This window comes from Taudactylus pleione, unplaced genomic scaffold (genome assembly GCF_031769625.1).
Source record: "Taudactylus pleione unplaced genomic scaffold, aTauple2 ptg000108l, whole genome shotgun sequence".
Lineage (NCBI taxonomy): Eukaryota > Metazoa > Chordata > Amphibia > Anura > Myobatrachidae > Taudactylus > Taudactylus pleione.
Genome location: NW_028284510.1, coordinates 4,583,022 through 4,611,001, shown reverse-complemented (window position 1 = coordinate 4,611,001; position 27,980 = coordinate 4,583,022). Strand labels below are relative to the sequence as shown.

Genomic DNA, 27,980 nt, shown 5'->3' with positions numbered 1-27,980 from the left:
AAGCAACCTGTTTGCCAGTGTCAAGGGCGACGGTGCTGCAAACAGTGCACACCTCTAGATTGGCACTGTATACAGTCAGAAACGGTGGCACTCACTTTCGCCATGATTGAGACATCAAAGGTCTATGATCAACATTTCAGTCCTCTGTGGACTTTTACCAAGAACCCTCGAGAGGACTGAAACATTGATCGGGCCAATAATTAGTGTATATGCAGGAGGGCTAGCCAATAAACATCTTCAAATGCTCCTGCAATGGTCAGATAGCGTGTTCTGCACACACTATCTCGTTCCCGGAATGGTATTTAAATGCCGGCAGCTGTTTAGCCAGTTCAAATACCGACTGCGGATGCCCGACAGGATGAATATCCCAACTAAGGCAGGTAAGTACTATTATCCTCCCCTGTCCCCGCCCCCTAACCCTCCCTTAGGAGTGCCTAACCATAAATCTCCCGGGGTGGCAGCGGCACGCAATAGGCCCTTCATGAATTTCAGCTCCAGGCCCATGTGGACATTAATCTGGCACTGCATGTTATCACCCTGGGCAATAGAGAACACAGACATCCCCTCCTACCACCACCTCTTTCCATCTTGTAGTCACCCCTGTTGGTGAGACATGTACTACACATCTTAGCTATTACTCAGTTAGTAATGTGGGCAATCTATCTGTTCTGTTGTATGATACAGCTGCTTCCTATAGTCATGTAATGTCCATAATGTCTTCCCTGTTACATGGAGCAAGTGCAGACAGCAGAGACTCAGATACTGTCAGCGTATGCTCAGGTGTAAAAATTGCTACCTATACTGCTCTCCCCCGTCCACCAGACATACTCCTCAGGGGCATAACCAGGGTATTGTGACCAGTGCCATGGCACAGGGCACCACAGGGCAGGTGGCGCTGTTTGGGCCTGTCAATTTTCCTGTTTATTATCATTCTCACTTCCTCTTCTTTTATCCCCAGCATGTCCTGGCCTCCCCTATCTCATCTATGGCCCTTTTTCAGGTGCACTATCTTATAGTCCAATTAAAAAAATGGGGGGGTCACCAATGCTCTGTCTGGTGCAGGGCATCAAAAAGTCTAGTTATGGCTCTGATACTCCTCTCCAAATACTCCACCCATAGGCTGTTATACCTCTTGTCCAATAATCAAAGCTGTACATAGTACCTAGAGTGTCATGTTATATTTATTCCCTATCATTATATTGAGGCTCAGTGGGCTGGCCTCCTCCACAGCTTTGTGCTCCCTTGGTCTGACCTCCTGGTTGCTTGGATGCTCTGCCAGAGTAACAAATTAGTTGGTTTAGTATTTTGTTTCATTTAATTAATTAACCAAATGTTAAATTATGTCCTGTGGAAATTAGAAATCTCCTCTCTGAGCCTGAGCCCCATTAGCAGAGCCCCCAACATCTGCCTTAGCTGTTGCTCCCCTAGTGCTTGGGTCACTCACAGCCTGGTACAGAGTAACACCCTAAACTTTGGCCATGGGTGCCAAAGTTTTAAAAGCCTCAAAGTAATTTTTTATTTTATGTACAGTTTAAAAACAATATGTAAAACTATTTTAAGGATGTATTTAAAAAAAAAAAAAAAAACATTTTCTAAAGTCTGCCTGTGTAATCCATTTAATCCTGCACATTTTAGTATATGCTGTTGTTAGTAAAGATAAACAATAATTTATTTTATGTTTTAAAACTACTAGATATGCAAAATGGTGAAATCCATAAACAAGTATGAATATGTTTTTACGCAATTGCATATATACATTTTTGTACAATCACAGATTAGCATAGCTTTCATGCAGTAGGTGTTGAGGCTGATTTTCAGTCTCATGGAAAATGTCTGTAGGTGCGGGCAGCCGTGAAACCCTGATTTACTGGGCTGTAGTCAACATCCTGGTGTGCGGGATGTCGATGGTCAAAATGCCAGGGTCGGAATCCTGACAGCATCAGGATCCAGGCTCCAGAATCCCCACGCCGTCATCTCAAAAGTAAGTATCAGGGGTTAAGGGGAGGGTTAGGCTTAAGGTTTGGGGAGGAGAGGTTAGATTTAGGCACTAGGTGGGGTTAGGTTTAGACACCAGGGAGGGAGGGTTATGGTTAGGGGTAAGGGTTAGTGTGAGGGTAATTACTTAATGGTGTCAGGATTCTGACTGTCAGGATGATGCTGTCAGTATTCTGAATGGCAGCATCCTGACTGCCGTGATCCCATACCCAACCCAGATTTACTGTACTACCTTATGCTAATACGAAAATCCATAGGACTAATGCAGGCGTTCATGTGTCTGCAAGCGGAAACCTGTGTCGCTCATTGAGATTACGCAAACTGGTGCAACCATCATCATTAGTATTTGCGATTACACCAGCTCTGTGCTATGTACAAGAGAGCCATCAGGAGCAAGCTTCCCTTCTCCGTACCCAATAAGCTCTCAATAATCAAAGCAGTTATGTGCGATCGCACTGTCACCACCCAGTTCCCACCCTGAATGCCCTATTTTAAATAAAGACAGATCCAGACAAGTTCTGTCTGAATCAGAATAGGACAGACATAAACAAATGTAATATGACATGTCTAATAAAAACAATAGTGAAGGACTAAGGTGCACAAAAGTGAATACAGCTGCTAGAACAGTTAGTGTCACAAGAGGTTACTCCTTTCCTCCACTGATACAATGAGTAAAACAATGAGCACAGTTCACCAGCGCTTCCACATAAATCAATAAAATGACACATCAAACCACAGTTTTATACATTTGTAGCTCTTGGTTAAGAATTAGAGTAGATCAGCAGTCATCCAATGATGTGCTAATAATTCCTGGGTCAGCAGCCGGCCAAAGTTCCCATCCACCAAGTCCAAATCACCAACGCATTTCAACCCTTTGCTAGGGTCATTATTAAGGTGCAATAAAATCAGAATGGTCTCTCTGGTCATTTACAGACCACTAAATACTCAGTGCAACCTATCGGTACAGATCTAGCACAGCTGACCACTATAAATCAATCAACTACAAGTTCCAAGACCCTTTTCTGTGCTAGGTCATCCGTAACAAACTACTAAAACACGTTTCCTCTCCTCCACTTGTCAATCTTGTAATAGAGACGCCAGCTGTACCTGCCAAATACAATTAGCATAGCATCATGTATCCAGTCTATCATTATGGTGACCGTCCACCTGGAATCCAAACACTGTCTGTGCTTGTCAAGTCCAAGTATCATAGCGACACTTCCGGTCTATCACCATAGTTACCGGGAGAGTCTAAGACATCACTGTTTATAGTTTCCTTATGGACATTATTGGTATTCTGTCAACTAAAATGTTTGCTTACATATCGAGTATTCAGTCAGCTGAATCACAGTCTCCAATCACGGGGTGTACAGTATATCCATATTAGTGATGGGGAGTAAGAGGCTCAAAACCAGTTTAGGATCACTGCTGCTAATAATATATGTCTGATAATTGTTGCACTGCTAACATCATTGTCTCTGCTGTACATATCTAACAATCATTGAAGAGATGAGACCTTGATTACAGTCATCATATGTTTAATAGCAGAATGACAAAAGATGAAAAATTGTGCTAATAAATGTAATACATATTTAATAAATATATGTGCAAAAAAACTTTTTATAAGGCATATAGAAGTGGTATATGAATGTTTTATTAATGTTTATAAACATTTAGATAATCACATAGGTTTAGGTTACAGCCTTTTTGAAACACATTTTGTGCATTAGGTTAAGGTGGGTGGACATTAATTCTACTTAGTATGAAGTGTACTGCTCTATATGAATATTCACATGTCCTAACATGTATGTATATTTTCATTTTAATAAATATTGGAGTATTTTGTCAGCTGATATTTTAGAAGTGATATATCAATTAATATTAAAAGGAAAAATAAATTAAATGTTACTGTTTGCCAGCGCTTCCCATTTTTTCTTTTTTCGCAACATATAATTTTTTATGTGGGGTTAGGGTACCTCCATTGTGTGGAAACAGCAGGCAAACAGAAGGTTGCACTGGAAGTTAAATTGGCACCAGGTATTCATTTTTCAATGTATAATGGCTGCCTATGTATAGCATCATTCATTGAATTGGAATTGAATTTATAAAGCCAAGGTGGACCCTATAGGATCAATGCACCTGACTTGTTAATGAATAACGGGCTGCATAGAGGGATAGGAGCACTTGAACACAAGTAGATTTCCTCTGAAACCCAGTCCACCCCAAACAAGGTGAGATACACAATGGAGCAAGGGATAAACTGCGAGTTTTATCAGGAGGAGTAGAAAGAAAGTCCATCTCTCCCCACTGTTATTTGGTTATGTTTGCCTACATATCAGAAATATAGTATCACATCCCTGGCAGTGGCACTTGTTTATCAATTTTTGAACTACAGTATATCAAAATTGTGAATTTTTTTTCATTTGTCTACAGTGAGAGCATGGCAGAGTAGAATACATATGGTACTAAATATTTTGAAATGTTGGAATATCCCAAAATGTAAAATTGTAATATTGGGACCAGTGGCGTATCTATAATGGGTGCAGTTTGTGCGGGACACACGGGCCCCCGGGTCCAGGGGGGCCCCACACCGCACACACTGCACCCATTTTATTTTAAACTGAGGAAACAGCCAGTTACTGTTTGGCTGAGAAACGCTTTAGTTCCATTACCCTCGCACATTGGTGCACTCAGGACTTGCATTGCATCCTCCCCTGAATTTATCCTCTGATTCTTTCACTGGCCTCGGCAAATATTGCACGACATGATTGCAGTATTCCTCACTCAGACGTGGATCTTGCCAGCAGCTGATGACTCATTCCAGGTCACATCACGAGCTTCTGTTCCATGTGTTAAGGTTTACACCCAGGATTTCTCTGCCACAGGACATAGGAGAGGCCTCTCCGGAGATCCATGTTGATCTATCAACAGCCTGGTATTTATTTATATTCCTTAACATGAAGCTTGTGTTTTAATGTGGATCGGCGGTTCCGGGCAAACACTCTCAAGCACGCTGCCTTGTTTACATCTTTGCTACTAAGTCTCAATTTTTATTTTATTATATTATTGGAAACTGTTACCTGCACTATCGTTGTCCACAGGCTGAAAGATTTAGAAGCCTATGTAGCCCAACCTACTAATCTTGACTGAGCGTAAACAAGCATTTTTTTATATTAATTTTTACTCATTTATTTTTATCTTTTATTTTTACTTGCATGCATATTTATGTAGGTTCTGTGGCCACAGTACGTTTTTTTTATATATTGTTCATTATTGTTTATGAATATATTGTTTATTAAATATTTATGTGATATTTAGCGCTCCCAGTTAATTTTGTTTTTCTCCATAAGCTGTACACCTAGGGGCTAGCCACCCCTGTCTGGTGAGCAGCTTTATATTCACACACTGGTTTGGTTGAAGCAGCTACTTTATTTTCTTTTTCTACACTTATTTTAAACTTACCTGTCAGTGGTCCTGTGTCGGGTGTCATTGCAGCTCAGAACACCAGAAAATGGCCGTGGCAGCCATTTTTCCGGCTGTGTACTGTGCACAGTAGACTCCGGGCACACTCTAGTGCCCTGAGTCTTCTAAGGCTCCGGTGGCTGGCTCGCCGTGACAGTCGGCTGCCGGCCACAGGGGAGAGAGGAGGGGGCCTTGCTAGGGGAGTGCACACAGCCCCCTGCTCTATTAAGACACACCTGATTGGGACATAACCAAATTAAAATTTTGAGGTTTTGGATTGTTGAAAAAAAATGTAATTGCTCAAATGGGGGGATCTATTTTACAAAAAGTGGTGATAAAGAAGATTTTGTATTGCTGCATTTCACAACATTAGAAATTATTCTATCAAGACTATATATAATTCATCAGACATTGTTTTGATCCCTGGCCATAATTGCCCGGAAATTGGGGTTAAAAATCGCTAGAGATGGGCGGTTCGGATTCCTTGAAATCTGAACAAGCCCAAATTTTTGGTATCCGAGGTGATCTGATCCGCTCAGATCTCAACTCAGATCTCCCTGTTTGCCTCTTTTCCGGCACCCCTGTACTGCCAACACCACTGGCACTCCTGTATTGCTGACAGATCCAGCACATCTGCACTCAGAACACTGCTGGCACTCATGCACTGCCGACACTGCTGGCACCCCCGCACTGAGAACACTGCTGGTACTCCTCCACTGCCGATACCGCCAGCACTACCAGACTGAGGACAGCACCGCCACCCCTGTACTGCCTACATTGTCAGCATCCACTAACTGCCATACCACCAGCACTCCTGCACTAAGGACACCGCCTCCAACCAAGCACTGCTGACACTGCCGGCACCTGCACACTGATGACAATGCCAGCACTTTCTCTCACAGTAAATGCACCATTGCTGTATCCAACCTACACTGTATCCAACCTGCACTGTATTTGACCTGCACTGTAACTCACACTGTATCTGACCAGCGCTGTATCTGACCTACACTGTAGCCGACCCGCAATGTATTTGACCAGTCATGTTTCAGACCAGCACTATATTCAACCCACATTGTATGTGACCTGCACTGTATCCAGCCCACACTGTTTCCTGTACTGCATGCAACCTGCACTGTATCCAACCCTAACTGTATTCTGCACTGTATATGACCAGGACTGTATGTGACCTGAGCTACATCCGACGCACACTGTATCCAACCTGCACTGTATCTGACCTGCACTGTATCCGACACACACTCTGGACCTGATTCAGACCCGGTCGCAGGGATGCGTTCGCTTGCTTCTAGTGATGGTTCGCAAACTGCGCATGCGTATAAGTTGCAGTGCGCGTGTGCAAACCAGTGCTAGCAATCAGGAATCATTTGCTCATTGCGCTTAGACAGCCCAGCAGAGTGAGTGACAGATGAAGCCATTTGAGGGTGGTTACATGGGCTGGCACTATAAATGGGGGAGTAAAGATGCAAACGCATGCATGTCTGAGTGTTACAACGCCATTTTAGAGGTGTGCATAATTAACAGGCAGCATCATAAACACGTCACTTGGGTGGTTTTTACACTGAACTGCTCGCAGTGCTTGTGGTAGGGTGCAGGCAAACGCAAGCGCTGCAGTCCCTCCCGATGTTACCCGATGTACCGATGCCTTCATACAGTTCCGGGATATGACGTCTGCTAGTGGGTGTCTAAATACACGCTAATGGGCATCTACATACACAAAGCGATCGCTCGCCAAGACATGGTGGGCGTGCTTATTCCTGGATTCCCAATGCTGCTCACATCCACCCTGACCTCCTCATGCAATCTGCTTATCCACCCCAACTATGCCATACCGAGCGACGCAGAAAATTGACCCCTCTAATGGACCTTGGTTGTGGCCCTAAATCTTGAGGCTTGGTGAAATTTGGATCAACTCAGTGTCCTTTCCTTTTAAGTTTAAACTAACCTTTACATAAATGTTATAATACTGTCACCCTTGCATCCAGCCCATCTGTGTCACCCCTGTCTGTCTGCCCCCTCCCCTTAGAATGTAAGCTCTCACGAGCAGGGCCCTCTTCCCTCATGCGCTTCTCCTTCACTTGATTATACTTTAATATACAACAGTACCACACCCTTGGTTGCTGACACCATGCTGCTTATCTAAGTGTTATGCAGCAATGTATTAATCATGTATCTGTCCTGCATTGTTTGTACTGTTAATAACTGTTTTCTTGTGTGCTCATTTGTTTATGTACATTGTAAGGCGCTGCGGAACCCTTGTGGTGCCATATAAATAAAGGATAATAATAATAATAATAATTCCTTGCCGAGCGATCGTTTTCCATACCATCACTTGGCCATATTTGCATATTCTCTGTGCGAGTGTACGCATCTAGCGACCAGATCTGAATCAGGCCCTCTGTCCAACCCACACTGTATCCAAACCACACTGTGACCAACCTGTACTCTATTAAACCTACACTGTAACCTGCACTTTATCCAACCCGCAGGTACGGACTGCTGTTTTTATGATTGAGGAGATTTTAGGGAACTGCTCGACAAAAAGGCTGATTGATCACATTACTAATTTGCAAAACATTTTGAAACCAAAATAACTGCCGTTTGTTTGTGCCACTGCTCTGTTTCTTAGTTTTTCCAGCCAGTCTTTGGCCTGTATTGGTGAACAATATTGTGAGCCATGAGGTAATCAAAATTGAGTAGAAATGACTGGAAATTATTATTATGATATTGAGGTTAATAATACTCTAGGAATAAAAAGGGCCAAAATTATGTGATTTTAGTTTTTTTTTCAATTTTTGGAAAAAATCTAAAAACAAAACCATTCACAGCATTTTGGCAAAACCAACCAGCTTGTCTGAATGATCATGTTTGTCTGTTTTCCAGCATTTGGGAGCAAATTGCTGATTATCATTTGCTCCCATACCTTACCAGATTTTCATTATGACCAGCCAACTAGTTGGATGGTTGGATAAAAGTTGGTATACTGTATGGCCAGCTTTAGAAGTTGATTGGTTGGTACATTATCTCTCTCCACTTTATCTCCCTCCAAGATTTGATCAATTTCCCCCTAAGTCAATTGGGTGTAAGAAACCTCACATGTACTGTATATAGACTTTATAAAGCACTTATTCCTACTAATTTCTGCTTGAGCCAAAATGGAATTAAGGCCCTGATTCAGAGCCAGACGCTCTGACAGAGCGCTCGCTCTGAATCAGGGCAGTCCCTCTTACTTTTTGGAGCGGCCTCCTGGCCGCTTGCATAGCTGTGGGTGACCACCCACAGCTATAGCGAGCGGCCAAAGTGATGGTCGCGATGGTCAAGACTATCACGACCATCGGGTTTGCGACGAGACCCTTGTGGTAGGGTCTCATCTGCCACAAGTCCTGGAGTGCTTTTGGCTCTATCAGAGCCAAAAGCACTCCCACTGACATCACTAGTAATGTCAGTGGGGCCGGCCCCAGACGGTAGGTGTTCCCATGATGGCTTGGACAGTCGTTATTCAGGTATTGCGCATGCGCACGACGGAGCCGCCTCCGTCGTGCGCATTCACACTTGGGCAACATCGACCCGCTTGCGAGCTCTCAGCGCTCGCAAACGGGTCTGAAACAGGCCCTAAGTTTCTTTGCTGGTGCTCCAAAAAGCCTTGGTGAAGTCTGGTGGGGGTCTTATATTCAGTTCCAGGTTGTGCCAATTACACCTGTTTGCATTTATGTGTGTTTGTGTACTCTGAGCCTGATTCAATAAAGATTGCGGCTGCTATTATGCACGCAGTCTAACTGTGAAGTTATGCTAAAATCTGCAATTGCAATGCAGTCTTAGCAAAACATAAAGAAATCCACTCTCACTAACTCACATCAGTAATACTTAGCAAGTCTGTGACAGCATCGGTAACATTGAGTAACATCGGAGCCTCACACACACTTGCACAAGGTCAAACCTTACTCAGAAATTGCTAAACTTATTGCACGCTGTTGTAGCTCGAGCGGCGTATGGCATCACAGTGGCTATTTATGCACACCCCTGCAACAGCTTTCAAATGCCCTGGCACACCTGCATTTTGCTGACTCCCCCCATCACCAGCCCCAAACTATACTCTCTGTCAATCACTCTGCAAAGTCTCTGTGATCGCAGTCCCAATCACAGTGGCTAGTTCACACACGCACTGCGATGCAAATGCATGCGCAAATTGCAACAATTAGCAATTCTGTGTGTAATCGCAGTTGTGATTGGTAGTGAATCAGGCCCTCTGTTACATTTGCTGTCTGTTTTGGGCTCCAGGGTTATTGCAATATATTCTGTGTATCCTATTGCAAGCTATGCTCTATTTCCACAGTTTGAACACATCTGTTCCTCTCATTGTACACAATGACCTGTTCTCACAGTGTCAATATATCTGTGCCTCTCAATGCACTCTACTGCCATGGCCAAAAGTTTTGTGAATGACACAAGTATTGGTTTTCAAAAAGTTTGCTGCTTCAGTTGTTATGATGGCAATATGCATAAACTCCAGAATGTCATGAAGAGTGATCAAATGAATTGCAATTAATTGCAAAAACCCTCTTTGCCATGACAATGAACTTCATCCCAAAAACAAAATTTCCACTGCATTTCATCCCTGCCACAAAAGGACTAGCTGACATGTCAGTGATTCCCTCATTAACACAGGTGAGAGTGTTGACGAGGACAAGGCTGGAGATCACTCTTTCATGCTGACTGAGTTAGAATAACAGACTGGAAGCTTTAAAAGGAGAGTGGTGCTTGAAATAATTGTTCTTCCTCTGTTAACCATGCAAAGAAACATGTGCAGTCATCATTGCTTTGCACAAAAAGGACTTCACAGGCAAGGATATTGCTGCTAGTAAGAATGCACCTAAATCAACCATTTATCGGATCATCAAGAACTTCAAGGAGAGATGTTCAGGGTGCCCAAGAATGTCCAGCAAGCACCAGGATTGTCTACTAAAGTTGATTCAGCTGTGGGATCAGGGCACCACCAGTGCAGAGATTGCTAAGGAATTGCATCAGGCAGGTGTGAGTACATCTGCATGCACAGTAAGGCAAATACTTTTGGAGGATGGCTTGGTATTAAGAAGGGCAGCAAAGAGGCCACTTATCTCCAGGAAAAACATCAGGGACAGACTGCTTTTCTGCAAAAGGTACAGGGATTGGACTGCTAAGGACTGGGGTAAAGTTATTTTCTCTGATGAATCCCCTTTCAGTTTGTTTGGGGCATCTGGAAAAATGCTTGTCCGGAGAAGGATAGGTGAGTGCTACTATCAGTCCTGTTTCATGCCAACATTAAAGCATCCTGAGACCATTCATGTGTGGGGTTGCTTCTCAGCCAAGGGAGTGGGCTCACTCACAATTTTGCCTAAGAAAACAGCCATGAATAAAGAATGGTACCAAAACATTCTCCAAGAGCAACTTCTCCCAATCATGCAAGAACACTGCCTTTTCCAGCATGATGGAGCACCTTGCCATAAGGCAAAAGTGATAACTAAGTGGTATGAGGAACAAAACATCAACATTTTAGGTCCTTGGCTAGGAAACTCCACAGACCTTAGTTCCATTGAGAACTTGTGGTCAATCCTCAAGAGGCGAGTGGACAAATGATCCACACTTCAATACCGACCATGGAAACTCCCTTCATATATTTAAAAGAGTACCCTAACATGATCTAATACAGGTCAAAAAGCTGTGACATCATTGTTCCTGTTACTATGTATGTTTTATTTCTGTAAGGCAGTTCTGCTAAACTGTCAGAAACTCTGGAGGTAAATAAAATTCACAAAAAAGGCCAAACCACAGCAAAAAATTGGATTTGTTCTTTAAGCAAAGTTTGATTAATGCAAGTGCACTCAGATATATGCCAAACAAATTTTACATTTGCTGAAATACCTGCCCATATTTGTGAAGAAGATATTTTTTGTGTACTGTAAGCTGATGGGTGGGTACTGCAAAAATAGACAGCAATTGGGATAAATAGGTGGAAGATCTAAGGGGCATTGCTTTCATTGTAAAGAGTGCATGGTAATTTTTCAGCTGCAAATGGACTTATTTTGCACCAACTCTGATTGTGTGATCATCAGTTATCATCTGTTGGCATAGAAGCCATACTTGCCAACTCTCCCTCATTGTCAAGGAGACTCCCTGACATAGTAGCAATCTCCCTGTCTCCCTGAAAAGTCTAGCAATCTCCCTGATTGCACCTTACCCCCATTATGGAGCTTTTATATAAAAAAACAGATATATACTTTCAATTGGGATCATTAGTATAAATTCCCAGCATTGGTTATACGGCACAATGATCTTTATGACTACATGCATTTTCTGAAAAGTATTAGTGTGTTTTCATCAACATGTAGATCTCACTAAAGCTGCATACACATGTAAAGATTTTCTGTCCAACCTTCCAACAAGTTGATTGGTTGGAATGAAAATCTGGTAATGTATGGGAGTAACTGATGATCAGCAATTTGCTCCTAAATGCCAGAAAACAGATGAAAATGGTCGTTCAGACAAGTTTGATAAATGTTTGATTTAAACAATTTGTTCAAACAACAGTTTTTGTCCATTTTCCAGCATTCGGGTGCAAATTGCTGATTGTCATTTGCTTTCATACGTTACCAGATTTTCATTCCAACCAATCAACTAGTTGGTTGGTTGGACAGAAAATCTTTACGTGTGTATGCAGCTTTACTGCTTTGGGCTCGTTAACATTTGGATGTAAATCCATTTTATGACACACCTCTCAGAAGTAGCACTACACGTCCACTTTAATGCTGTACTCATAGGTATTGTTTTAATACCCTGAAATGCTTTTACAAAAGTAGGCAAGTATGATAGAAACTCATTTTAGGTGAGCTCTATACAATTAAATAAAAAGCTTTACATGCACAATACTGTATTTGTAATAAAGACAAACACTTCAAATGTTGCAAATATCTAAATCAACTGCAGATAATTCAATTTTATATAAATTAGTCTTAAATAGGTGACTTTTCTGTTTTGTAATTTACTGTTTAAGTAAAAATTATCTAACCCTTTACCTTATTTTAGTAGATTATATATTAATTTAATACTTTTCTGCAATTCTACAGTAGATTTTTAAAGTCACATGTCTTATTTTAATTGTTGTCTTGATATGGAGAATTTGGTCCAATTTTATTAAATTATTCACTTTTAATTACTTTATACAAACAAACAACATTAATACTGGAGTGATGTAAACATTTCTCTCTACTATCTGGTCTATTTGGCTAATTAAGCCATTATCATTAACAATATAGAGAGCATGAGTCCTGAAAGAGGATGCTGATATAAAGCAAGATCATGAACATTAAAGCCACAATACATCTGGAATTAATAAGAGAACAGAAGCTTGCAAACGCCTTGTAATACTGGAAATTTCTGATTCAATATTATTATTATTATTATTATTATTATTATTATTAATAATGAAAATTAATAAGCCAGCAATTACTTAGTGTTTCTACATAACTGTAAGTAAACACATTTCTCTGTATTTGTTTTTCTTTTCACTTCAGTTTTTGCAGTGCTCTAACAGCTATTTTCTAAAACAGAAATTGCATATATTTCAACAATGACACAATTTGAAACAGAAATTGTAGAACTGCCAATAAAAGATGATAAATAAAGGAAGATTACACAGGAAACTATCAAAATTAAGTATGTATTATTGCTACAAAAATTCTGTACAGGTTGAGTCTCCCATATCCAAATATTCAGAAATACGAATATTCCGAAATACTGAATTTTTTTGGCACGACTGAGATAATGAAACCTTTGATTTTTGATGGTTCACTGTACACAAACTTTGTCTAAGGCACAAATTATTAAAAATATTGTATACAAATTACCTTCAGGCTGTGTGTATAGTGTGCATATGAAACATATGTGAATTTTATTTCTGTACACAAACTTTGTTTGAGCCACAAAATTATTGAATATATTGTATAAAATTACCTGCAGGCAGTGTGTATAAGACATAAATGCATTCTGTGTGTATATTTGGGTCCTATTCCCAAGGTATTTCATTATGGTATGCAATTATTCCAAAATCCGGAATATTCCGTTATCCAAAATACCCCTAGTCCCAAGCATTTTGGATATGGGAGACTCAACCTGTATTATATAATATGACAGCCATCTACATAATCTATAACAAACTGCTTCAAATTGGACAGCAAAGTACAGTTATCAGTTGTTGACAAATAGTTGTTGACAAATAGTTTTTGTATTGAGCTATTAAATATATTATATAAAGTATCCAGATAGCGGAATACATTTTTTTAAATATGTGTAAATAAATCTTTTGCGATCACTGGCCAAATATAAAAAAAAAATAAGTTAACATAGACACTTTCCACATCTATACTTTTCTGTTTGTTCACATAATGGATTTTTCTTTTTGTAAATATTATATTATATACATTACTTACCATTGATTATTGATCTTCTAAATTTTATAGGGTACTACCACTGATAACTACACTGATGTTCTCAACTGTAGACAAGGAAAAACATTGGATATCCAATTGCTTTTAACATGAAAATCACAATTATAATCTTTATTTTTTGTATTTAAAATTATGAGGATAATGTGTACATGTTTGAAAAAAAATATTAAATTTTAGAAAAAGTTTAATGATTGAAAAGGAAAAATTTAAAATTCAAAATGAATAAAGTTGGAGGCTATTGATTGCATTTCTCTTTTGAACAGCTGAGATCTCCTTTTTTATTAATCTACTACAGTATGTATATTCTGTTTTTTTTCCTGGTATACTACTAAATTTAATGTATATGAACTAGAGTTTAGAATTTGTATTTATTTTGGTGGTGTTCATGTGCTTCACTATTGGATAACTCTTGTTTCTTTGTCTGTTGTTAAAAAGTAAATGAACTCTGCAAATTAAGGCACTATTGCTAAAATACCCAGACATTTCTAATATTTCTAATAGGTAATACTGACAAGCAGGTAATTCTAATAATTTGTGATATCAATATCAGTTGTTGCTTGAATGATATGGTACATATACAGATTTTGAAGTTTGCGTCCTACTATAACTTGAACTTATGGATAATACAGAATATGGTCAAAAATGGGACATTGTTTGATTGTAGGTCTTAGAAAAGAGTTGTGCAAAATGCTCAGATATATTACGGGTCTAAGTAGCTATCCAAGGCTTTGTGTAGTGTTTGGTTCCATGAGGTCCAGTTGTAATGTACTGTACATTATTTGGTGCCCAATTACTGGAACCTCCATAAAATCACTGTTGTACTATATACTGTAAATTAACCCTTTACTACAGGAGAGAATGGTCACTCTAGCCCTAAAAGTGTTCTCCAAAACCACAAGGAGTGTTAGTTGGAGAATCTTTCATTGCCATAATCTCCCTATAACTACATAAGCTATAATAATTTTTTATTAGTAAGCAAAAAATGCAATTGTGAAACTTTCAGAAAAGTATTGTCAAATCCATAAATTACTGAGCATCTGGTGTTATAAATAAACCAACATTGTTTTCTCAAAATGAATAGTGTTTAGAAATAAAAAGAATGATTTTTGCAACACCTTAACAATAAAAAGCCCTTATTTGTATAGAAGTTTTTTACCCAATAGGACTCAAAGCACTTTGCATATTTGTAGAGGGTGAGGCAGCCACCTTGGGTGTGTTTTGTTGCTGATCTAAGTAACCATACACATCAGTCCCTGCTCCATTAGTGTAAGCACACACACACATAGCACACTATCTTATATTTTGTCAGAAGCCATTTAACCTATCAGTATGTTTTAAAAATTTTTGTGGGAAAAAATTATAGTGCCTGATGGAAACAGAAGCAAATACCAGTAAAGCATTAACATGCCACACATATAGAGCCTTGGTTGGAAACAAATCAAAGAATGAACAAAGGCAACATTACTAACCACTGTGCAAGCTTGCTGTGAAGTGCTAAAATTAACATACATGTAAAATGCTTTCCATAACCAGGACCAAATACAAAATAATAACATTTATGTTGTACAGATGTGCCTTTTAGACCTAGCATCTTTGCACCATGTGGCACAAGACATCCATTGAGATAGAGACAATCTAAGATGAAAAGTGTACCGAAACATTCTTTTAAATTTTGCATCTTAGTCGCATCTTAGAGTGAAAAGCTGCTCACAGGGCACCATCTATACAAGGCTGTGATGTTACAGTCACAACTGTGGATGCCATATCAGAATCATTTTCACACAGCTTCAAACCCAGTCATGCACAGATGTAAAGTACTGTATGCACCAGTGGGCAGTGTATGGTAGCCATGCAGTATTCTCATCTCTAGTTGTTTTATCAGTAAGAATAAAATAAACATCTTCAGCAAAAAATATGCTCACTGTGGCAAAGTCACACAGAGCCTGCCACAGAGAGAGGGGCTATTTGTCGTCACCTGAGCCGCAGTGTATAAGGACATACAGTATCTGTATAGTAGATAAGGGGAGTCAAAATATAAAGGGGCCAGGACAGAGGGGCTGGGAAATGTTTTGTGGCTAAGAATTAAATGATTGAATATTATGTCTCTATAGTGAGTCAGTTCTATAAATAAAAATATTTCAAATCAAAACAGATGTCATTGGCAGGATAAGTAGACAGACCTGGAACTCAAATTTGTATTGGCTGGAGAAGAGATAGACATCAAAGTGACTGCCCATGATCATGCTGGGGTCTAATTTAATGTCCACTGGGGGATGGTAGGACACAACATATAGTCATTTCTAAAGAGAAACTTATTCAGACCCTACAGCACTAGCTACAACTTCCCTAGGGATAATACTGTTACTCTGACTTCAGATAATGTACAGCAGTGCTCTATAGAGGCAAGCAGGACACAGTAAGCAAAATATTTACAGTGATTAAAGTGAGAATATAAGTGGGTGAATGGAAAGTTGATTGGTATGGCAGGTGGAGAGAGGGCTGCTAATCCCCAGAAGCTTTAGGGATTTTTGTAGAGATGTGTGCCAACCCCCATGTTTTGGTTTGGACCTAGATTCATCTTTGTATTTTGATTTTGGCTTTGGATCTGTATTTTTTTTAAGTAAATTAAAAAACATTAAAATTATATAATTTTGACCTGTTGACATACAATCCAAAACCTGAGTTCTGTTTTAAAATCTGAGTTCCGAACGGTGGGGAGAACCGAACCTGGACTCCGTTTGACTTGGTACCCCAAATTGATTGCGAACTTGGACTCGGTTAGATTCGGAACCCCTAAATTCAGTTGTTGTTGGTTCCCTGGGAACCGATCCTGCACATCTCTACATTTTTGTTAGTGTGAAATTTATTTTAGATGCATTTAAATGCAATTTTATAACATAAAATATATTAAATGCATGTTTGGTCCTCTGTTAACTATGCCGTGGTTTGCAAAATCTTAATCATTTCCTCTGTCTTATTACACCGTTTCAATTATCTCTTGTGTTACCACATCGCTCTCATATGTACTAATATTTTTGATCATATATTTTGAGATTGTAAACTTTCCATGTCATTTTTATCCTATAGTAAGTGCATTACATTGTTAATTTTTATTACAGATCATAATAGTACAAATTCCAGCCTATATATACAATGTATGTTGATTGAAAAGAGAACCATTACAGTGTACTTACCAGATGTAATATCAGATGCATTAAGCAATAAATAGGTAGTGTGACAATCACCCACCTGCACTTATTCAAAGTGAGAGCTGTCATCTCACATAGAATATACAGACATTGGCCCTAGTGCACTGCTGACCACAGATTCCTGATGTTCAGGAATCTGCACAGGCACCCGACCTATACTATGCATGTGCAGTATGGGTCCTGCTTGTTTGCATGCAGATTGGCATTAGACTGTCAGTGATTGACAGTCTGCTGCCATCTGTGGGTGGGAGTGGGTGTTCACAGCCTTCATTTACCAAAATGGAGGTATGATACCACTGTTTAAGGGGAGGGAAAAAGCCAGGATCTCTGTCGGCTGACAGAGATTTCCTGGCCTCTGTCTCTCATCTGCAATGTGATCCCATTAGTCACTTAGCTTGTCGATGTCCCCGCAGAGTATCCGATGCTGCCTTGTACAAAGCAGCTTGGATAAGTAATGCTACATTACCATATCTGCAAGGACAGAATTTGAAAGCTGCTTGCATGCAGCTTTAAAATTCTGTTCAGTACTAAATCTTGCCCATTGCCTTTAATAGTCACTGATTAAAGGATTTGTATATTAGTGGGAATTATACAAAGACAATGACTTATAGGGGGTCTTTACAATACAGTACATCTGGAAATACACCTGAGTTGAGGCAGCTCACTTAGACTGAACAGGTAATCACTTTTGGAGTCAGTGATATGCGTTTGATGTAGCATATTCATATGGGAAATTTACCTTTTATCATATATGTCACATAGATATACAGTATAGAATTTATCTTTTATTTTTTATGCATATTTACACATTTCATAATGCTTACTATATATGTGTTCATGTGTTTGTAGGGGAAAAAACAACATGAAGATTCCTGATTCAAATCACACCTTATTTGATGGGAAAAAGGATTATAACGTTCAGTAAGTATATTACTCTTTTGTAACCCCCCTCCTCCATATTCCATATCAGCTGCACCCCCATAGCTCCCTCCCAATATATAGATCTACAGTAATAGCCAAGACAACAGTGTTTGAAGGCACCCAACTGTACATGGGATGGTGAGATTAGATGCATGAGCAGGACAGCAGTTGCATTAAAGTGCAAATCAAGAGTTTTTCATAGTACTGTTTTATAATTATTTAAATAGATAATAGTAGTATCCATTAACATTAACAATTTACATACATATATTTAATATTATAATTAAGTCAGGAGAAGCATACAGAAACATAAATGTAAAAAATAAAAAAGTATAGATACATATCATGTCTGCCTTAATAGTGGGGAAATCAATTCATAAACATGAATTGGTTCAGTTAAACTTTGACTCTACTTATGTTGTATTTGTTTTTTTCTAAGAGCAATACAAAATGTAACCTATTAACAAAACACTTTACACATCAAAACAACTAAATATTAGAAAGAGTCACCTTGTGTTTGAATTGATCCTATCTGATCCTGCATGTTGCCCTTGGCAATTTTATTATGATAAATCCTCAAACAGTAAAGACTATATAAATTTTGAATTGTCCAACTGCCACAATTCAACATTTGTGCGCAACTTTCAAAATATTCCACCAGCTTTACTTGGAAAAGATCATGAGTCTGTCTGTCATTGACATCCCAAAATTGTGTCCAAGTTTGTGAACTTTAATGAAGGGCTCAACCAAACTCTTAATAAAACACCAACTCTGATGAATTAAATTTATACATTAAAATTTATATAAACTAAAATATAGTTTATCTACCAATGTAATAAGGATTTTATTTTAATAAAAAAAGGTAACATTTTTATTAAATATGAACTTGCAAATAATAATTTCATTATTCTATTTTATAGACATGCCAAATATGTGCTTGCAGGTACATAACTTGCTTTATGAAAATTACAATGATTCATTGCAAGTTTTATAATGAATTAATTATACATATACTAAATGAATGTTGTTTATAAATACATGACATGCATGATGGAACAAAAAATTGAATTTGCAATTTTAAATTGAATTTGAAATCAAAATGGTCATCTTAAGTCCAAATCTGAATTGCAAATCATCCCCCAACGTCCTCTGAAGAAATTGCACATACATATTGCAGAGAAAAGTATAAAGCAAGATATATTAAAGAATTTATATGACCTATTTACTAAAGATGTGCGCAGACCCCCTGTTTTGGTTTTGACAAGTCCACCCTCAAGTTTTTTGGTTATTTTCTGTTTTTTTTTATTTCTTTAAAATTGATCAAAACAGCTAAAATCATGTAATTTGGACCTGTTTACATACACTTGTGGAATGGGATTGAAATGCCGGTGGTTCAAATCCCAACAGCAAATGCCCGGAAGGAGGAAATCCTGACAGCAGCAGGTAAGTAACCTAACCCTCCCCTCTCCCCCCTAATGCTAACCCTCCCTTAGGGGTGCCTTACCCTAACCTCCCCCCAAGGGGTGCCTAAACCTAACCTCCCCTCCCACACCCTAAACCTAACCCTCCAGAGGGCCTGCCTATTTCTAACCTCCCCCCCTGGTGGCACCTAACCCTAACCCCCCTTCCCCTAGCCTATCCCTAACCCTCCCCGGGGGTGCCTAACCCTAAGTCCACCCGGGGTGCCCTAAACCTAACCCTCCCCCCTGCAGCTAAGAGGACAGGCACCCAGGACTTACTTAGTTCAGGGCCATGTCATCCTGGATTCCGCCGTCGGGATTATGATAGGCGTCGGTATCTCGACACCTATCATGAATCCCTAGCTGGTATTCTGCCATGGAGATTGTCACATATCTACATACCATCCAAAACCCTAGATTCAGTTTTTAAATCCAAGTTCTGAATTTATAGCAGATCTAAGCCAAGACTCGGTTCTACTCGGAACCACAAAAGTGAGGCAAGATGGGACTCTATTCTGCTTACAACCCCTAAGTTTGGGTGTGTACAGTTTTCAGGAAAACCAAACAGCATATGCTTTACTATTTACAGTCTGGAGTGGATTCTAATGTGGCAAAAAGATGGAAAATATTTGACCCAGGTATAATAAATAGTTGGATCACAGGGAGAGACACTTAAGAATTTCCATTATGAGTGATCTACACTTATAATTACATGATTGATACATAGTTATCATTCACTATACTGTACGTCACTGATGTAAATGTATGCATTTAGCTGGCAGAAGTTACTTCATGGCAAACAGTTTTATTGCTTCAGAAACAGCGAGCGGCCATGTTGGATATGTAGTTTGTGGTAAAAAGACATGCTCTTCTCCAGAGTCTGTCTGTCTTACTGATTCTCAGACCAATCTCCAATTGCCACATGGAAAGCTAGACAGAAAGGAGACTGTGTTTGTTTCAATTGTGTTTTATGTGATCACTGGTGGAATTTGGATGCTTCCAGTGAATAGTCAGATCTGTTTAATCTGTTTATTGGACTTCCTGTCCACTTTGTCTGCTGGATTTAAAACAATTTAATGGATTTAATTCCACCAGGGGCATTTTATAAACTAAGGGAGTCAGGGCTTGATTCAGAGACGGACGCTCTGAACGAGCGCTCGCTCTGAATCAGGGCGTTTTTTTTTTTTGTTCAGCCTCCTGGCCACTCGCATAGCTGTGGGTGACCACCCACAGCTATTGCGAGCAGCCAGGTTGATGGTCACAATGGTCAAGACCATCGTGACCATCGGGCTTGTGACGAGACCCTTGTGGTAGGTTCTCCTGGCGGCAAGCTCCAGAGAGCTTCTGGCTCTAATAGAGCTGGAAGCTCTCCCACTGACATCAATGGTGATGTCAGAGGGGCCGCCCTCAAATGGCAGGTGTTCCCTTGGGAATGCCTCCGTTTGGCCAGCCCCCCACCTGCCCACCTACCAAACGGGGCGAGCTGTCAATCACCATAAACAGCTCGCCCGCTTTGGAGCGAAACCCAGAGTGATGGAGCACCTGTCGCTAGCTGGGTCTTGCGCATGCGCGCGATGGAGCCGGCTTCGTCGTGCACATGCCCAGTGGGCAAACATCGACCTGGTTGCGACCATGTCTGAATCAGGCTCTCAGTGTGCAAGCTCTGTGCAGGCCCAATCCCACATACTTTTGTAAGTGCAGTGAACACTTTGGCATGGTGCTAGAGCCTACTGCACATGTGCCTGTCTCTGGGAAAATTACACCAGTGATTTTTTTTCCCCTGATTTCTCAACTGCACATGCACCAGTGCAATTTTCTCAGAATTTTGACTGCAAAGTAAGTACAGTATAATGAATGAGTGCAGGGTGTGCAGTGTAAACGTCCTTGACTCAGATTCCCAGATGTACGACACACACTGCATCAGATACGCCAGGGCCCTACACTGTTTTAAGACTTCTGTTCCTTGTCTAGTGAGGGTAAGTGATTTCCAAAAAAATGGGTATACTGCGCTCAGCTGATATTAATATGTGTTCTGTTCAGAACACATAATAATATCAGCTTAGCGCAGTATACCCATTTTTTCTGTTTATGACGTAGGGATAGAGTCAGCTATCTCATACAGCAGGTCGCTTCTTCTCACCACTCCCTTCCATCTCAGTACCTCATTCAGAGCTGCTCGCAAAATGCGAGCGCTCGCTCTGAATGAGGGCAGCCGCATCTAAGAAATGATCCGGCCTCCTGGCCGCTCGCTAGGCTGTGGGTTACCATCCACAGCCGTAACGAGTGACCAGGATGATGGTCACGATGGTCAAGACTATCGTGACCATCAGGGCTTGCGATGAGACCCTTGTGGTAGAGTCTCGTCTGCCACAAGCCCCAGAGAGCTTTCAGCTCTAATATAGCCAGAAGCTCTCCCACTGACATCACTGGTGATGTCAGTGAGGCCGCCCACAAATGGCAAGCGCTCGCTTGGGAACGCCTCTGTTTGTGAAACCACCCCCCCGCGATGCCTAGAAAACGGGGCGAGCTGTCAATCAACATCAACAGTCACCCCTTTTGTAGTGAGCCTGGAGTGAGAGAATTTCTCTCTCTCTCCAGGGCTTGCGTACACACAGTGCGGCCGCTGCGCACACAGCCAAACATCGACCCACTTGCGAGCGCTCAGGTGCTTGAGAGCGGGTCTGAATGAGACCCTCAGTGCGCTAGTACACACCTGTTCTATTCTCTAAGTGATTTCCAAATTTTACCAAGTTTTATTTTCTCTATGCCATCAACAAATAATTTTACAAATGTCTTAAAATATAAACACTTTATGTGGTTAGGGTAATACACAGATTGTGGCTTGGGCTGGGTGTAGATGTTGATTCTCTACATACGTTGTGCTGTTGTTTTGTTATGGAGATTTCTTTAAAAAAAATAACATGTATATCTGATGCATCCAGAAATTATATGTTACTTTTCATTGATTTTTTTTTTTTTTATAATGGTCTGCATAATCATTACATTGAATGTTTTACCCAGGGACAGAGAGTGGCCAAAAATTGGTCCCAGCATTCTTTGTGACCAGGCACATGGGCCAAATATCACAGGCAGTGTCAGACTGAGACATGAAAGGCCCACCAGGGAAATGTAGTGGTAGGGGCCCACTGAAAGGATGTGACCATCTACTTTGTATGTTGTACTGGTTTCTATGTTCTCAAGACCCACTGCACCATACAATACACAAAAACGAAGATACAGTTGTATCCACAATCATCTATTCTCAAATCATAATGAATACTGTTGCCCCATTTAGTGTGCCATGGGCTATGCATCTGAGCTGTACCAAAACACTAATCCTATGTACCTAGGTCCTCATTCAGCAGTGCATGCTCAATGCAGATTCCTGATGATTGTGAATCTGCACAGGTGCCTGACCCATACTGCGCATGTGCACAATGGGTCTGCGATCCCGCACGGAGACTGGCAGCAGACTGTCAGTAATTGACAGTCTGCTGCCATTTGTGGGTGGGGAGGAGGTGACGAAGGCCTCCATTGTACAAAATGGAGGTGTGTCGCTGCCATTGGAGGGGAGGGAAGAAACCAGGATCTCCGTCGGCCGACGGATATTTCCTGGCTTCTTCCTCTCATCTGCCGTGGCTGGCTGTGTGACCCCAATGGGTCAACACAGCATTGAACAACACAGCTCGGAAAAGTAATCTAGCAGGAGGAGTGATGGCTTCTGGCATTAGCATATCTGGACGCGTCATCCATATCTACAGTGCCAGCTATGTTAGAGACTAAGGTCCTGTCTAGCAGCTCAGGGGGCAAGCCCCCAGCAAGACAAAAAAGGGGGGATTACTTGCAGGCACAACATTTCCCATGAGGCCATGCCCATTCTTGATAAAATATGCCCCCAATTGTTGTGCGGTTGTCCCTCCTGGCAGGCTTCAAAACTTAGGAGGTATGAGTGTGTATGTTCGGTCGAGCGCCAGAGTTCAAGGGGAAATACTGCCGATATCGCTCATGGAGCATATCGTCTAGTGTGTATCTGCCTTTAGTGCTTCCTCCTAGCCTAACTGAACAGAAGAGGGGGTGACTATTCCTTTCTCAAACTTGGCGCACATAGGTGGAGGACCAAAAACACATGCCGCCTTAACAGCTGAATAATGCAACCTTTCTTTAAGAAAATGTTGCGACATTGACAATGCTACAGAGAGCCAGGGTCTTCCAGGAGGAGTGAGGTGCTGCTTTCACCAATCAATGGGCACAATGACCTCACACACTGTACATGTCATCATGGCACGTGCGCATGCTCAGCACACACTGGGCACTGGTAAAATGGTCATGGCTGTGCTCATATCTGGATGCTTTCATTAAGTAGGAATTCCCTCTTAGCAGAATATGTCCCTAATGCCAGTGCCAGTGAGCAACAATAGCTCACCACTCCCTGACCCATGTCTCTCTGCTATACTTGCCCATTCCCATTGTCATCATGGCCATGTGTGTGTATGTAAACGTAAATGTGTGCAAATATTTTTATGAAAAACAAACACATTATTACATCAGGTCCAACAAAGCATTACTGTACCCCCACCATAACTTCAATACACCCTTCTGAACAATACTATGCCCACTATAGAATTAATACACTTCCATCCCTTTTAATATTAATATACTCACCCCAGAAAACAATACCATTAATCCTCTCCACCCTGACATTGCATTAATACCTCCACGCCCACCACTCCCCATATACTTACCTCACTGTGTAGAGGACTGACTGGTCCCAGCACACTGACTGCAGAGCTGAAGGAGAGGAGAGACTCACAGACATAGACAGCTGGGCCTGGGGAGGCCAGGGAGAGGAGAGGAAGCAGAATGAAACAGGCACTAGGGGAGGTGACTAGGGGAGGAGAAGTGCAGGGTTATGGTATAGTGGAGAAAGGGACGGGGTTTGATGGAGAAAAGGGACGGAGCTTCGGAGAGAGATGGGGGATGAAACATCTATCTAGACAGCAGTAGTGTGGCCATTTTCCAACACTGATGATCATCACCACCAGCCACATACCCTGCTCAGATACAATATATGCAATGCTGGACATACACTGAACTGGCTGTGGGGCCCGCTTGGAAAAATAGTATCCCCGGTGGCCTAGTCCGAGCCTAATCACAGGGAGTATACACATAATGGGGACATGCTGCAAATAATGGGAAAATTGCCCACATAGCACCACCATCCTTAGCATGCCGGCTAAGCAGAGCACCTGGAGGCAGAGCTATTTGGCCAGGACTTCAGGTGGTCAGGCCATCAACCCTTCTAGCATTTCCAGAAGTGCCAGAAAGACAGTCTGGCTTTAGTTTCACCTTAACACTACCTATAGAGACCCAATTACAGGTTGCCATTTAAACACTCTTTCAAGAACTGTTAGGAGTTACCAATAGATTTGAAGAATACATTTGGGTAATAATATAATGAGTGGTGTAGCAGGGCTCTGAAACACTCTTTGCTGCCCTGTCTCCTAAGCGCATTATGTCATGAAGAAGGGGAGGGGCTACCAGCACTGGGAAGTGCAGCAGAGCCCAAAGAGTCCAGACGACATGCAGAGCCTTTGCATATTCTGCAGGGAGCCTGTTTGGAGGCATACAAAGGAGGACAGCTGTGGACAGCATGGTATCAGTGAACCTAACTGAACTGTGCCATTCCAGGCACCCTCCTAGCCAGAAGCAAAAGCCGTGAGGCAGCGATGGTGAGTGGCGGCACCCATTGCTAGTTACAGCCATGAATATAACATCCATTTAGCAGTAGCACAGTTAGATCTACGTTGTAAGATAAATACTTTTATTGTCATTGTAAAAGAACAATGGAATTACAAAACCAGGTAAACCACATAAGCATTACCGCATGGAATAGTCATATTAGTTAAAATCCCTATTCAGGTTCATTCTAACAATAATAGATGGAAATAAACTGTTCCTATACTGCAAAGTGGTAGTAACAGTTGATCCAATGTAACCAATCCTATCATTAATCATTTTGGTATTAATTTGCTTTTATTTTTATTCTGATCTATGCTTATTCTACAACGTCCTTTCCTGATTAAAATTTGAAAAAATCTAATTTCTATGGCCCATTTCTTACAATTCCTGCAACATGTACTTTGAAGCATGTTAATCAGTGGAGGATTTTACCTAGGGGCTGCGACGCTTCACTTCAGTCCGTGACTGCACTGGCTTCACTTTGACTGGAGGTGGCTTCCTATTGGAAGGGCAACCTGCCAGTCATGCTGAAGACAGGCAGCCCCATGGGGAGTCTCCTACCCCTGGCATTGCCAGTCTGGGCTGCGATCAGCAGAGAGTGGCTTCCAGTGGAAGCTGCTGCTCTGCCTTTCAGGCAGCCCTACAGGACTTCTTGGGGCTGCAACCAGTGTAGCCCCAAGAATCTGGTAGAGGCGTGTGCATGCACTGTGCTACCACCACTCATGCACATGAGTGGTCCCGACACCTGCCAGGTTCATTGTGCAGTTGCCGGGACCCTGGCCAGCAGCAGCGGCAGCCCCCTCAGGTATGAAGGAATGTTAAAATTTGGGAGCACTGTTTAGCTAAAGTGTTGGGTAAAATAATAGGTTACATGCAAGTGATGGGAAATAGGGATATTTGTACCTGGTACTTTTTCACTTTAAATTAGGGATGTGCAGGCTCGGATAGGTTCGATTTTGCACGCCGAGTTCGGATTTTTCCCTCCAAAAATCGGGTCTCAGAAAGAGGCAAAACGTCAACTTTCATGGACAAATCAATATTCCTGAACAAAAGTCCATAGAAGATGATGTTTGTCCATGAAAGATGATGTTTTGCAGACTGGGCTTTGTATTTTTAAGCTGTTTCCTATAAATTATGTGCAGTCAGTACTGGTATCCTGTATATAACCATGTGCGCTAGTATCAATTTTTTGACCGCCATGAGTATTGATCACTGTATATCTATAATGTGGCCATTTTGGTCTAAGATTCATAGAACCCCAAAATATGCCCGCAGCATTTCAGAAATAACTTGGGGTTTGAGCCTGATCTTAAGTGTTCCTCATGTGATTCATAACAGTGTAGATTCAGATATTTCAGAGTGTAAGCTAAAAGGAGAGAATCCCTCTGACATTATGAATATGAGAATCACCAGATTAGTTACAATGTTTGTGATCCCTTTCACAATCATTCGAGTGTGTTATTGTCTAATATTTTTCAGACTTGCAAAAGTCAAAAGACAGAATAAGTCTTAGTGACCGTACAGGATTATCATGCAGTTGTGACATGTTTCTTTATCTGTTGGTTTCCGTATTACACCTGGCCATTAATATCACTGTCTGACAGATATTATTATATAGATAATACAGTATATGTAATTTGTGTCTGAATGGCTTACTTTAACAGTTGCATTAATCCCATCCTCTATGTCTTCGTAGGCCAAGACTTTAAAGAGTGTTTAATGCATTCCATACCATCCAGGCTGGAATGTGCTCTAAATGAGATTTCTAATCAGTCTTCAAAAGAAAGAGATAATTTGAATGCAGTTGTATCTAATAGGAATGTTTAACAGACATTGATCTCACTTCTATGTTCCACATTCACAGGTACAAATTAGTGTGGAAATAAATCCCCAAATATTTCTTTTTATATTCTCAAAAGTATGATATTTGCGCACTGTGGTTCACATGGGAAATTTATTTATTTATTATTATTTATTAACAGTTTGTTATATAGCGCAGCATATTCCATTGCGCTTTAGAATTGTAAACATTAAAAGAACAAAACTGGGTAATAACAGACAGATATATAGGTAGGAAGGCCCTGCTCGCAAGCATACAATCTATAGGAAATATATTGTGTTTTAGATAGCAGCTGCACATATAGGGGACCAACCTAATCAACAAATATAAATAATGAAAAAGTGCTGCGCTTATTTTTTGTATGCCTGTCTTGATGGTAGGAAAACTACCATCTTAGGTAAATTAATATGGTTAAAGATGGTAACTAATCCAGGGTCAAAAAGAATAATAGTTTACTTGTGAACATAATAAATAATGGATACACAGATAATATAAACTACAATTAATTAAAACTAATAACATATAGTGGTGTACAGACCTATACATAACTATGTACAAAGGAATCCAACAGCTGATTATTAATAAATAATAACTATAATAAGCTTGTGTTGTGTTGTCTGACACTGTCCATATAAGATATATATGGTATATGTAAACAGATACCATCTAGTGTCCTTGATTGTGAAGTAATAATTGCAACTCCAGGCTCACTTTTTGAATCCAGTAATATTATAAGATCAGATACCCATGTGAGGGTAAATGTCATTTGATGGATAAAAATTTGTGAAAATTGATTGAAAGTCAAATTAACAAAGAAAAAATCTCAGCGGCATCCCACTTTTTAAAGATGTGGAGGGTA

At 40.7% G+C, this 27,980-nt stretch overlaps 1 pseudogene; it reads left to right on the top strand.

Moving 5' to 3' along the window:
- Positions 1–358: 358 nt before the first annotated feature.
- On the top strand, positions 359–27,156 carry LOC148525477 (formyl peptide receptor-related sequence 1-like; annotated as a pseudogene).
- The last annotated feature ends 824 nt before the right edge of the window (positions 27,157–27,980 follow it).